Below are 15,947 nucleotides of genomic sequence, written 5' to 3'. Positions count from 1 at the left end.
GTGGCTTGGAGCCTGTCCTGGAACTAGCTCGGTAGAGCAGGCTGGTCTCGAACTCACAGAGATCCGCCTGTCTCTGCCTCTTGAGTGCTGGGATTAAAGGCGTGTGCCACCATCGCCCGGCTAATATTTTATTTCTTAAAATTATATAATCTTAGTACAAATTTTAAGGAAAAAGTGATTGTCATATATATACATTCATAGTCTAGGCATCATAGCAAGGCAGAACCATGACAATTTTATTGAAAAATAATCGTTATATGAATCTATTACTTGGGAAATAGTGCACACCTTTGAGACTTAATGCAACTCAGTTTCAGAATTTGTTGATGAAACTATAATTATCAGTTGAGACACATTAATATTTACCATGTTTACATGTAAGATATATTTCAAAAATGAAACACATCTTAAAAACTAAGATTGTGCATAATGTATTTTGTAAGTTTTGCAAATGTTGAAAGCTATTTGAATGTAAAATGGTCCTGAGCAAAACATTCTTCTATATGTGCTACTATATTTTTTCAGCTCATATGATTTATGGCTAGATTTTGGCTGCTGGCAGTTTCTCTGCAATTATCTATAATTTGATGTTGAAACACATTTTTGTGTAAATATATTCTGGTATCAAATGCTATACCTACTACTTCAAATTGAGACACACATTTCAATATGTTTTTCTGAAATTGCATCAGTTAAGATTCATAACAGTAGTCTAAAATAATAATAAAATATTACTCTTTAAATCCTAATTTGAAGGGCATTTCAGTTTTATTATAATTCATAATTTTTTAAAGACTATGTGTATTGACAGTTGATTTTATTTATTCTGAAACTGATTCCCCATTATGTATATTACTTAAAATTTATGAATATTGTCAGGGTTTTTAAGCTAAATATCAGTGATTAGTGTACTAACATGGGGATTCCATTCTAAGGTTCCCATTTCTGTGCTATGTTTAAGAAACTTTTAAACCAAAGATACTAAGAACAGTAACAAAGCAACATTAATTGTATATGTTTATAATAATTTAATTAGTAAGGAAGGTCTTTCAATTGTAAAAGATAGTTAATATATTGATATGTAGGATAGGGCAAAGTTCATAAATCTTTTTTAAACATATCTATTTACACATTTACTTGAATTTTATTTTTATTCTTTTGAAAGATTTCTTATATGACTAATGTATTTACATCTTCCCTGCCTCTCATTTCTCCCTGTTCTCATGTCTCTCCTCCTTCTACCAAGTTTGTGATACATTCTTGTATAATCACCATTGTCATGCACACACACAAAAAAAAAACACACAAAAAAATCATTTAATGAATGTTGCTCTTATGTACGTTGACCACTTGAAACTGAATAACACACAAAGGAGATTATTCTGAAAGAAAACTGATTCCCTTGTGGTTCTCTGTCTCAGTCTCTCTCTCTTTCCCAGCAACCATTAATTGTTTATAGGCCTTCATGTAAGAGGGAGACCATGTGAATTTTTCCAATTAACATTACCACATCAGCTGGTAAAGTCAGTAGAATCTATGTTTAAATCATCATCTTGTTGAGAATTTACTGATGCACGTTCTGTGTCATTTCTGGAAGACATTAGCTATCAGCAGCTGTCTCAGTCCTCTGGCTCTCACAGTATTTCTGCTCCCCTCTTCCATCATGCTCCCTGGTCCTTGGGTTTAGGGCTTGTATCATAGATGTAGGAGCTGGAGATGGGAACCTAAAAGTTACTGCGTCTCTGCATTTTGAAGACATTTAGACGTTTGTAGCAGACTCTACCTGCTACAGAAAGAACATTCTTTGATGAAGGTTTCAAGTTGTGCTTACTTGTAAGTATAAGGATAAATATTTAAAAGAGCTGGAAATTACATTTAAAAATGGCAGAAGTGTATTCTTCTCTAAATCATGGGTGAGTGGTTAGGTTTAGGGTACCAGGTATGCATCTGCATTACCCCCTTCCACCTTCCTTCCTTGATGTTCTTTTTTTTTTCTCCCAACCACACATAATATTAATAATGATGTACCAGATTGTAGGTTACTACAGGCTTGTTTCTTACTACTAAATTTATGTATGACCTTCACTAATTCTTTATCCTTCATCATTCATGGTAATTTCTCTTTCCTGTTCCTGAGAAGAATCACCTCTATGTGTAAACAGTAGAGTCATCCAGAGCCCATGCTCTGTATTTTATAATGAGGACTATTTCTAAAGTATTTTCTTTCAATATATTTCCAAGCTTCATTTGTTTGAAATAATTCAATAGCACCTATAAATTTGCATTATACACCCATGGTTATTAGTTATATTGACAATAACATAAAGAAGTACACTCATAAGTATTCTTTAAAGGCATCTATAACAAAGAAATATTTTATGACAACTTGTTACTATTCCAAAATATCACAAAATACATTATTTATTAAAGGATACAGGATTAATTGTATATCAACTTGGAAACCATCAACTTTACCAATACCTCATGAAACCCAGGATATTAAATTTCCAAAGGAGATGTGAATTAAGTAGGAAAGACAAAATAAAACTTTTTGAGGGGAAAAAAGGTATCTATCGTTAAATGGCAAATGAATTAAAGATTATTAATTCCATATCTATTTTTATGGGTTCTGCACATTAGCTGTAGCATAATTTAGGTTGAATATAAGTAAATTAGAGAGCATTAATTGAAAAATCAACAACAAAATATCTGCAAATTTTTCAATGAACTTGAAATCAAAGAACATATTTCTTTAATGCCAAACAGGAAAACAAAGTTATTCTTATTATCTCTAAATATAATTTTAGGCATTGGTAAATACATCAAAGAATTTTCTCAAATTTTAGTGGCTTAATAATAACTACATGTTGTAATTATTTCAAATATCTGCATATGGTACAAAAATGATAATATTTTAAAACTGTACTTATATTATTAATTATCAGAAATAATGCTAACTATTAACTCACAGGACAGTGGTTGAAAACTGTGGTATAATTACTTAGGTGGAATTCATTCAACATAAAAATCATCAATATATAATATATTTGATATATATAGTATATTTATATACTATAAAATGAATGGATTTCAATATTTTCATGAGTAACATTAACTGCAATTTGTGTTCTATCTATCTATCTATCTATCTATCTATCTATCTATCTATCTATCTATCTATCTATCATATCTCTATCATGTGTGTGTACAGTTCTAGACAATATTCAAAATATATGTACTTGTGATATTATATATGCATTTTTTGTATAGAGGTCCAATGTTGATGTTGGGCCTCTTCCTCACTGATGGTCTTACCTATTCTTTCCTCCGAGACAAATTCTTTAGTAAAATCTAGAGGTCTCCTAGATGCCTACTATAGCATCCTTTTCTTTACTACCTTTAAGGCTTGGCATGAGTCAACATTGGATTACAGAAAAGTCTATGAAAGTCATTGCTACATCAGGGCAGTCAACAGTGCCCATGTGTTTATGTGACTGTAATGTGTAACTAAAGCTATTTTCAAATCAACTTTTGCCAGGAGACATTTGTCTGAAGCAGCTTAATGTCTCCCCACATAATAGGAAATGTGATGAAAAATATCTATAGAAGAATAAGGTTACATTTAAAGTTTTTATACCTGATAAAATATGTGTCCATTTCACTGTAATTCTTAAGTGTTCCTCCAGATATGAAAAGAGATTGATGAAAACAACAATAAACCACTTAAAGTACAAACTTCATTAACAATGATGTAAACTATTTATGGTTTGTAAATCAATAAATATCGTTCTACTTCACAGTCTATTAGAGCCAGGGTTTCTCAGTTTTAAGCAAGCTTGTGTTCCATGGGCACTACCGGCATATACCAAAGACTCCAATATCACTGTGATTACAAAGTTGTATACATATTTATCCATATGCCTGCTGTTTGGCTTCATTTTGAATTTATATTATGCATGCTTCTTAAAGTTAATGTTTAAAAAAGTACATTTGATTCTGGTAATCTTTATAAAAATTATCATTCTGAGAATCAAATGCAATGAAAATACTTTATATAAAATTTACACTTTCCTTGAGTTACTAAATGTTTGAAAATTAGATATTAAACATATGGAATTAATATAATATCAGAATATAGATGGAATTTATTCCATAGAAAGTTATCTTCAGATTATAATATTGCAATATCCAATCCAAGATATTTTGACCAACAAAGCAAAAATGTTTCTGCTATTGAATCTACTTTGAAGCATGGCTAAAATGAGATGCAAAGGCTGTGGCAGAGTGAATCATCAATGCCATTAAACTTTCCTGCATGACTATTTCAAAGTGCAATGTTAACCGATCAAAAAAGATACCACAAAAAATACTCTGGTTGAGAGACAGCAAGAGATGCTTTCAGATGCCATCTTCTAGGTCTGCATAAGCTGTGCAGGTTATAAGAGCCAAAATAAAAAGAATATGTTTAACAGTCTGATAATTTCCCCAAATTTAATTTTTCTTCCACCAATCTTTGTCTTCTTCTTCATTGTTCTTTTACTTATTCATTTAGTATGTTATTATTACATGCGATGAGTTTTTTATTCCATTTGATTGAGGAGATGCACTGCCTACCACAGGGAAGTCCTTCATTTGTTAAGTGAATTAATACTGATATATGTGTTTTTTAAAAGTGTATATATTTAAGTATTCATACACATATAGGTGTGATAGAAATATATATATAATTTAGTAGGATGCTAAACCTTGGCTTCTCAGCTGACCAGACCTAAATAATTATACAGAAAAGTATATTTATTACAATACTATTGGGTCAATGATTCAGACATATTTCTAGCTAGCTTTTATATCTTAAATTAACACATTTCTATTAATCTGTGTAAACTGTGTATCACCATGGGGCTGTGATTTACCAATAGGTTCCAATATCTGTCATCTTTGCCAACTACATGGTGTCTCTCTGACTCTGCCAACTCTCTACATATATCCCTTCCATTCTGGCTATATTCTTTCCTGCCATAGGTGAAAGCAACTTTACCAATTAATCAATAAGAATAACACATATTCAGAAGAACATCCTGAATCATCTCCTCTTTTCTGTCTAATTAAATGGAAGGGCTGATGGGAGGCAGCAGAGAGAAGAAATATTTGGAGTGATAATTTACACTAAGGGCATTTTAAAAAGCCATGAAAAAATCTGAAAATATGGAAATTTCCTCAAAAACACACACACCAACACACACGCACATGTGTGCACCCGTACATATGTCTGTGATATATACATATGAATACACACGCACACACACACACATATATAAGGTAAAAAAATAATATAACATGCAAAATGTTTTTTTTTTTACTTTAAGAGTGGTATCTATTATCTCATTTGTAGAACATTAATAAAATTAATGTTTCTAAATAACAAGCAATTCTTCAAATTTGTACAAATAGAAGTCAGGTACAAAAGTATCTATTGCTTCTGATTATTTTTGGTGAGTTAATGAATAATGTTTTTATTTATAAAATTCAGTCTTGGAATTTCCTTTTAGTCCAGAACTAATACTACTGTTTTTCAAAATCTACACAAGTAGTAGTAAAAACTGATAGAAAAATTGAGATAGTTTAATTTTTAATCTTAGGAGCTATATGACTTGAGGAATATTGACACATTAGATTTCATATAAACTTGATGTAGCACTTGGGAGGCAGAGGCAGGCGGATCTTTATGAGTTCGATACCAGCCTGGTCTACAAGAGCTAGTTCCAGGACAGGCTCCAAAACCACAGAGAAAAACCAAAAAAAAATAAATAAATAAACTTGATGTAGTGTATATGGTAGATGAATGAGTAAAATCCTGTGATAACATCATTATATAAAGTGCTATATAAAATATTATAAAATTGTAACAATCTTCTGAATATTCCTCAACTATATTTAGAATTGAGTTGATGACCATAGTGATCATGATGAGATGATTGATGGTAACTGCAAATAGAGATTATTAATTTTCTTTAAAGCAAGATATATTTCTTTCTTACTAAATGAGCAAAAGCTTATGAGATTTACCAAACTGATGTAACCAAAAGATTACAAGTGTAAAGATGGAAGATGTTTACAACCAATAAAATTCAAGGGACTGGTCTATAAAAATGCCAACTATCATTGCATCAAATAGGCTTGAGATGTAGAAGGCATCAATTGATGCAAGAATTGAGTCAAAGAGAAAGTAGATCAGAGTTAGTAAACTATGCCTTCAGGAGAATTTAATCCTCATTTCTTAAGATGAAGGAAACAACAACTTTTATCAAATCACTTAACACTGCTATTTTTATAATTTTTACATTTAAAATGTACTATTCAAATTTTTCTTAGCATAATAAATTTTCAAATTTATTTTCTTTAAAACAATTAAAGATGTGATTTTGAATACAGTACAGATGAATAGGGCAGATCACTTTCTTAGTATTGAAAAAAAACACACTTAGATTTTACCCAGCAGTATAGAAGCAGTCAATTGTTACAAAAGTCATTTTGTAAAAAAACAAAAACAAAACAAAAAACAAACAAAAAAACTTATTTTTTCTTATACTTGAGTTTTGTACAACATGTTTTGATCATGTTTACTGCCAAAACTCTTCCCAGATTAACCCTGCAATTGCCTACCCACTTAAGTATGTGCCCATGTTTTATTTTATGTCCTTTAAGGAATTTGTGCAACACCAAATGTTCTTGGATATATTGTCTTCTACTGCATTGTGGTAAGCATCCCATGGAATAAAACTCTAAGAGAATAATGACCCTTACTTTCTCAAAAGCTAATCACTGTTGGTTGTGTTTCCAACCCCACTCACCATACTGGGATGTGATCTGACTGAGACTGCACAGGGTGAATGCATGCTCTTATAATCACTGCACGTTCATATTCTTACCTGCCCTGCTGTGTCTTGGAGGCACTGCTTTCTTGAAATCACTCACCACTCTGACTCTCACGTTCCTAAAGCCTAATACTATGTCCCTTTGAACAAGGCACCATACTCTTTCTATTAAATCTACAAGTGCCATGATTACTGCAATTACACGATAACTCTCACCCAAACATCTGTGTGTTAAGGACTCGACTATTAAGTGGCTCTACTGAGAGCTGGTAGAGGTTTTTTTGTTATATACTTATTTATTGGTATTTATTGAGCTCTCCATTTTTCTCTGCTCCCCTCCCCCCTCAATCCTCCCCCAAGGTCCCCATGCTCCCAATTTACTCAAGACATCTTGTCCTTTTCTACTTTCTACTTCCCATGTAGATTATATCTATGTAAGTCTCTCTCAATGTCCACATTGTTGTTTAAGTTCTCTGGGATTGTGGTTTGCAGGCTGACTTTCTTTGCTTTATGTTTAAAAACACCTATGTATGAGTGAGTACATGTGATAATTATCTTTCTGTGTCTGGGTTACCTCACTCAAAATAATGTTTTCTAGCTCCATCCATTTGCCTGCAAAATTCAAGCTGCCATTAATTTTTCTGCTGTGTAGTACTCTATTGTGTAAATGTACCACATTTTCCTTATCCATTCTTCAGTCCATGAGCATTTAGGTTGTTTCCAGGTTCTGGCTATGACAAACAAAGCTGCTGTGAAAATAGCTGAGCACATGTGCTTTGGCATGATTGAGCATCCTTTGGATATATACGCCAAAGTGGTATTACTGGGTCTTGAGGAAAGTTGTTTCCTAATTTTCTGAAAAATCGCCAAACTTTAACTTGTTAAATTTGGAAACTAACATGCTCAACTGAGAAACTGATAGTGTGACCCTGCTCTCTTCTTTTTCCCCATCTGCTACATATTTATTATTGTTTCTTGGGTCCATTGTAAGAGTCACTTTATTCAACCATTTTTTGTCAGTGCCATTTGTCATCCAACCCTGATTCTGAGAAATTTATTAAGTAATTATTAAACTTAAACCTCCAAAACTTTGAGCTACATAGTTTATGAAATAAAAAATCTAAATAATTTTGTAAAGTCGACTGAGACATAACATGGATATATTCTATAGAATAGTTTATGTTAATTTTCTTTTCCTTCAGATAAAACTTACATAGACCTAACTGTAGTTGCACTAAGATGTCAATCATCATTCCAACAGTAGGAAGTCATGCAAACTTAAATTCCATTAGATAGATTACCTTCAAGAATTTCCTGTATACTTTAAAATAATCTCTCCAACAATATATGAGCTCTTTCATTAAAGACATGTGATAAATATGTCCTCACAGAAAACAATGCACTATTATTTTCAACAATCAACCCTGCATTATTCACAAACATATTCACCATTTCTCAAAGAGAGTAAGTGCTTCTTGCATGCCAAGTACTCTACTGTCATCTAGGAAGATGATACTTTTACTGAAGTATGTAAGGCTGGCATAGGACAGCAAGCAAGATAGTAGAAGAAGCTATCATAATCTTATTTAACATGATCAGGAGAATTGGCAATATGTAAAGAAATTCACTTAGACAAGAAATATTTTGAATCCTACTTAATTTTTAAGATTTATTCATTTGTGTGTGCTACCATTTATGAACATTCATGTATACAAATACATATGCACATTATTTAGTTATACACTTATGGAAGTCTAAAGAGATCTTGCTAGAGTAACTTCTATGCAGTGGGGAGGAGAGAGGTTGCTTGTTTGATTCCTGGCTGCCTGGCTAGCTTAGATCTAAAAATAATCACACAGAAACTATATTAATAATATATTAATAAAATCACTTCTTGTCCCCTTAGTTCTAGCTTCCTATTGGCTAAGTCTTACATATTAAATTTTTTTTTTTTTTTTTAGATTTTTCGAGACTGGGTTTCTCTGCAAATTTTTTTTTTTTTTTTTTTTTTTTTTTTTTTTTTTTTTTTTTTTTTTTTTTTTTTTTTTTTTTTTTTTTTTTTGGTTCCTGTCCTAGAACTAGCTTTTTACATATTAATTTAACCCATCTCTATTAATTTGTTTATAGCCAGGTGACAGTGGCTTACCTGCAAATTTTCGGCATATTTGACTCTGGCACTGGCCCCATTGTGTCTCTCTGACTCCACCCTTCTCTCTCTCAGCATTCAATTCTGTCTTCCCCACCTACCTAAGCTCTCCTTTGCTATAGGTCCAAAGAAGTTTCTTATTAATGGCATACGAGACTCCCACATCACTTCTGTTCTTCCACAATGTGTGGACTGGAAGTCCAGAGCTGGTTGTCAGACTCCATGTAATTACTTTTATGCTTAGGCAATCCCAGTGGTTTTTAACCCTCTTTTACTGAATACATGGAATACAAAACTCATTTCTGAAATGTCTATAGAAAAAACAATGAAGAAGTAGTTATCCAGCTTTAATTCTCTGTCATAATGTTTAGAGGAATCTTGTGTGACATAGCGGAGTGAAAATCTCAGTAGAGATAGTAATGATGTCTGAAACAAAATGAAGTTTGTCCATTTCGAAGAAATATTCTGAACCTTACTTTAATTTTATTAAATTTTTGTCATTATGAGTATATTGTACAACATGTAAAATTTAGAAAAGAACTTTCTATATGGAGTTTGAACTTGTGTCTCCAGGCTTAGTGGTAAGTTTCTGTAGACATTGAACTATCTAGTATATCCCATTATTTTTTTTAAATGAAGTGAAGTAAATGTATAATGAAAGAATTCAGAAAAATGCAAAGAATCTAAAGATGCATATTACTAATTAAAGCTTTTACACTCATAAAAGTAACCTGAATAAAACAACTTGTTAAAGTTATCAAAATATCAGTGTTCCCAGTTATGATATCTTAGAGTATTTGTAAGGCCAATAGTGTACAAATTCATGTAAATAATTCACAAAATTAGCTAGTATATGAAAATTTCATAACATTATATAGAAGCAGCAATCCTAGTTGTAGATTAGGATCATTGAAAGTAACTTAGACAGATCACAGTAAAGGTTTGAGTGATGTGAAAAATAGGATAGGAATCTATACTATTTCTCTACCGTATTTTGAAAATAATTATTATATTACTAAAATATATATTAAGATAGATACTTATACATAATACTAATATTTATTTCTATATAAAATATATATAAAATTCAAGTTATAAACTCATAGTTTCTAGTGAAAGGTGTGGAATAAGCACATAAGAAACATTAATCCTGTATAAAATATAAAATCTGGGCCGGGCGATGGTGGCGCACGCCTTTAATCCCAGCACTCGGGAGGCAGAGGCAGGCGGATCTCTGTGAGTTCGAGACCAGCCTGGTCTACAGAGCTAGTTCCAGGACAGGCTCCAAAGCCACAGAGAAACCCTGTCTCGAAAAACCAAAAAAATAAAAACCCAGAAAATATAAAATCTTCTTAAATATTATTTTCAATGGCTTCTTAAAAGTGTACCAAATGTAGTTAAATATCATCAATGATGTCTAGTGTTACTATAAAATAAAAAGATTATTCTTTGAAAACTGAAGTTTGTTTTCCCATATATGAAAGGTCAAATATAAATTGTCTTAAGAGTTTTAAAAACTAAAGCATCAAATTATTAAGAAATAGTATATTTCAATGTTTTTATTTCTGTATATTTAATTTTGTGGTTCATGTAGATAAAATCATTTATCTGTGATAAACAAATAAAAGAAATGTTGAAATTGCTCTTAGGTAAAGATCTAAACCTCTGAAAGTTTCAAGAATATTAAAAAGTTTAAGTAAAGTTTCAAGTTGATATTATAAAAAAAGTCTAAACTTTTTAATGAATGTGAGGCCAAATGTCTCTAGTATTTGATTCAGAAAGTGAATATAACCAACATTATTATTGAATTTTAAGGATCAAAAGTCAAAGATATAAGAATTTATCTATTTTCTACTTTTTATAAGTTTCTCTGTAGTAGACTTTTTACCATCCATTTCCAAATATCCCACCCAGCATTTCTAAAATTTCCCAAGGGAAATAATATGGACTTAAATTAAAGGCATACAACAATTCTCATATCTAGCAACTTTTTGGAGATCACAGTAGTGAGGGAGATATGAGCCTGTAAACTGCCTTGGGACAGGAAAGCAGAAAAATAAACCCTGGCTTCCATTTTTAACCATTCACATTCTGAGTAAAACCAAATGGTCTGGGGAAAGTTATAGTCAAATAAAGTGAAGCTTTCTACTTTTCCCTTCCTTAACTCTGTTATGGCCCAGGTCCATAAAAAGCACAGTAACATTTGCTGATGCCACCAGTGAAAGAAACTGACCTTCACAGATTTTCTCTGAAAAATCACTGATGTTTTGTCTCAGTGAGAACTTATGATCTACATGTTCACACATATTTGAGATCTTAAATAATCATTGTGGATAAGCAGTATTCTAGGGAGACAAAAAGAATGTTATTTGAAATTGGATATTTATGCCTAGCTTTTTTGTTCATGAGATACTATTGACATGATTTATAAGAATTCAAACACCACCTTTGCAGATTTGAAATTCTATAACCCATGAAATTGAAAAGGATCAATTTTACTTTTCCTTAATAATTCTCAAGTACATTCTAAATAGCAATTCCTTTGCTTAAGAATATCATTACAAAATTATTCAGTCAAACTGCACTGTGAAACACTCCTCTTCCCTTTCTCATCTCTTCATGCTGGCATTAATTTTTTCACTGCATTTGTAATTTTTAATCTCGAGTTTATCTTGACCAGTTTATTCCTCTGGTACTAAAAATAAGTAGAGAATTATTGGACACTAAGTGCATATGCAAGGCTTTAAAACAGTGTAGTATGATTTGTAACTAAACCAATAAAACTGTCTTTAAAAGGTAAAGAAATTCCTTTTGATGTTTATATTAAGCTTGTGGCTAAAACTTTTGTTTGTAATGCCAAATACAAATGAACTAGATGCTGTCAGGTTTTTTTTTTTTTAATTTCCAACCAAGAATGTTTTGAAGATCAGAAGAGCAATACATCAGGAAATTATGTAAAATGAGAATTTTATATAAAATCATTTTTACCAGTAAGCATATGATAGATTTCTTTGAGAACCCAGTAAATATAAGAAAAGCATGCAATCTTTGATTCTACCCTTGAATCATTGATGATCCATGCTAAAACTGGGCTTTGTAATGAGGATGATGTTTTCCATTCACCAACTTCGGTCCATATTCTCCATTCTCTTGCTCACATTAGAGTTATTTGTGTTCTTCTACTTTGAGTTATTCTGAGTGTCAATATTTCAGAAGTCAGGAAGTTCAAAGATGTCTTAGATCTATATTGAGGCTCCCATGGTGTTAAAATATGACCCAAATTTATAAGCCATACTTGTAAATAACATAACAGGGAAATTGTTTTGCTGTTTCCTTGAAGAATGTGAAGTCTGAGGTAATCTTGGAAATAAAAGAAAGTGACAGGTATTATAAAAGGGTACTGAGAGTGACAGGATGCAATAGAGGCAGGGAAGGGTGAAAGGCAAAGATGGGTTAGAGGCAGGAATGGGTTAGAGGAATGGATGGTTAGAGGCAGGAATGGGTTAGAGGAATGGATGGGTAGAGGCAGGGTTGGGTGAGAGGCAGGGATTTGAAACTTATTGAAGAAGATTTCATACCTGACTTTTTTTAAAAAATAAACTGCTAAAAATAAAAACAGTAGGGAAAATTTATTATAATATAGTTTCTGTAATAGCATTCTTGGGAATGAGGTAAAGAGCTTGCTTTTTATAAATGAAGAAAAAAGAAATACAAAAAAGTCAGAAATGATGTTGGACTCGAAAGTTTACTCTGAAAACAGTAGATATGAATATATCCTTCATATATATTTTATTTGAAATATACAAGACTATGAGATAGGGTTAGGATATATAGTGTAACAAGCTCTTAATTCCCTATAAACTTTTTAAACAAGATAAGACTCAACAACAAATGTGCCCCAAATATGAAAAGACTTAAGCAATAGTTTAAGTTGTCATTTAGTTTAATATAGTTCAGAGAAGTAAGATAATAAACGAAAAGTACTTGGCTAATAATGGTTTAAAGCTCCCTATCTCTAAGCATAAATGTATAAATAACCTTCATTGAAAATCTAGGATGTTTCTAGCCAGGTTGAAGAATGTTTGGTTTCACATTATGGTTTTAATGCAATATGCAATAATTGAAATAATTATTTCAATAAGCAGTATAACAATTCCACTAACAAACAAAGAGACATTTGTGTAAAAGAATCTTTTCCAAACTAATTTTCTGTAACATCTCCATGGAAGGATACTTTAACTTTCTTGATTTTGACATATACTGAGCTAACTTACATAACTGGAATGGTTTCTTACAGTTAAAATTTTCAAATAATTTATTCATATGGGATGACATTATAATATATTAATGTTAAAAACCTGCAATTGAGTAGATTAACTATCTTATGCAAATTTATGAAGGCTATAAATTCAATTGAACCCATTATATAAAATGACATTTCTTGACTAATTTTTGTTCCTATCTCTGTTAGAGATTAATGTCATTCATATTTGGGGAATAAGCTATTTATGTCTTTGTGTTTTACTATATTTAGTCTTATTACTCATTCACACTTTTCAAGAGTCATCATTCTACCTTAGCAACAGCAAGGAGTTGTCTTGATATCGTGATACCAAATTCTTTGGATCTGGACAATACTAATAACAGATGTTCTACAAAGTTATCTTACATCATTATATTGAAAGGAAACTCCAGATTCTAGAAAATTATTTAAAAATATTTGTATATAATTAAATTAAGTAACAATACTTCACAAAACAAATAAAAGTAATATTTTAACTTATCAAATCTCCAGAGATTTTGTGCAGCAGTTTAATCGAGTTTCATGTTGATTTGCTTCCTGGTCTACTCTTAAAAATAATGCCATCATTATATTCACCAGAGTCTAACTATTAAAATATCTAAGGCCTAGAATGTCTTATTTCTTTTGGAGTTTTTGGACATTGAGGCTCATAGACACATAAACATGAATTACATCATATTGTCATTGCTCTTGATAACCCTACAGAACTTAGGGATAAGAGCTTATTACTGAAGACATATCACAATTTGACTATAGACCTTGGGGAGATTAAATTGGTGCAGTCCTAATCAAGCTGTTATAGGCCTGGCATTTCTACTTCTATTGGCTACCATTAACAGTGCCAGAAGAAGACATGTAAGCTATCAAAGGAGAAGAGTAATCATCTGCCAAACCCTGATATGAACCCTGTAAGGTACAAGAATGACCACAGGTGCTATAAAGACATCATTGGAATAATCAAACACATTCTGATTGGATTTAAGTCTAGCTCCCAAATTGAAAACATACCTGACACCAATTTTGGGCTAACAATCTATGGCTAGCCTTATTATTCATCTCAGGAGATAACTTATTCTTTCTGCATTGTGAAATAGAGATACTATCAAACTGACTAATAATGATTTATGTTTATATCCACATGTAAATATGCTTCTCAACTCACATGTGAACAGCTTGTTCTTTCAGTAAATAGTGACTGACACAAAAACTCACAACTGGCAGAGTTACAGAGAATATATGTACAGACAAATATATATTGGTCAGAACACCACATATCAAACAAACCAGTGTAAGCACAAAGCAGATCATTGCAGAGACAAAATATTGGAGTAAATAGGAAATATAGTATACAAGTTGTGGATAGAATGCGTGACCTACATCATTATGGTCTCTACATCCATGGCTTCTGAATAGTACTATATTTAGGGGGAATTATTGAAGCAAAATGTGTGCATATGCGTCTGTTTTTAAAACAGATGATAGAAAAAAATCAGTAAAATTATCAATGTAATAAATATTAAGGACTTGCTTCAAATATTATTTTGAATAGAAAATCACCAAAAACAATTAAAGGTCTGACATAAATATAATAAATTATGGTAAGAAATGGAATAAAATTCTAGAAAATTAAAATACAATGTATTTATACAAACAACATATGTATATAACTTAAAATACAACAAAAATTAAAATTATGTGACCAAGCTCCCATAGATAAATTCTACTACGAACATAATCTATATATTCAGGATGATAGATTTCTTTTATTATTATAATGTGAATGTTTATTTCAAATTAGTATGTAATATTTTATGAAGATGATAGAGAAAGTTTAGAAGGCACACTTCTATTCTGAATGCCATTATTTTCTGAGATAGAATTTAAATAAATAGTTTTAAAAATATGCATTGATATTTAAATATTTTAATGGAAATGAATAGAAACTTTATATTTTCCAATTAATAGTGTATATATATATGTATATATATATATCTACTTCAATAAGGAAGTAAACTTGTATTAAATTTATATAATAATCATATATATTAACTAAAAAGTAATTATTTCAATAATAGTTTTTAGATACAAATATTTCTGGAGTATATTTAAAACTCACATTCAATATTGTTATTTAAAATTGTGTTTTGGATAAAATTATGTAGCCCCTTTAAATTATGCATCTTAGAATATGTATTTTGTATGAGGGATATAAGACTGCATTTTAACTTCAGGAGAACAAGTTTTTCTCTGCAAACACACAGCTCTGCATAGAAGGCCTCTCATAAATATCTTCCCTTAGAACTCAAAAAACCCAATGGATATGGAACCAGAAAGAGTGTTAACAGTCAGAGGGATGGAGGACACAAGATAAAAGGCCATCTAAATCAACTGAGTAATTTTCATATGAAATCAGAGACTGAAGTAGCAAAAACCGGCTTGACTAGGGTCTGAATTGGATCCTCTATGCTTATATTTTAGCTTCAAGTTTAAAATTTTTATGGGAATTTTTTGTTTGTTTAATTGTTTTTTTTTTTTTTTTTTTGGATCCTCTATGCTTATATTTTAGCTTCAAGTTTAAAATTTTTATGGGAATTTTTTGTTTGTTTAATTGTTTTTTTTTTTT

The sequence above is a fragment of the Microtus ochrogaster genome, chromosome 1, assembly GCF_000317375.1.
Source record: "Microtus ochrogaster isolate Prairie Vole_2 chromosome 1, MicOch1.0, whole genome shotgun sequence".
Classification (NCBI taxonomy): Eukaryota; Metazoa; Chordata; class Mammalia; order Rodentia; family Cricetidae; genus Microtus; species Microtus ochrogaster.
This window is presented reverse-complemented; position numbering follows the sequence as displayed.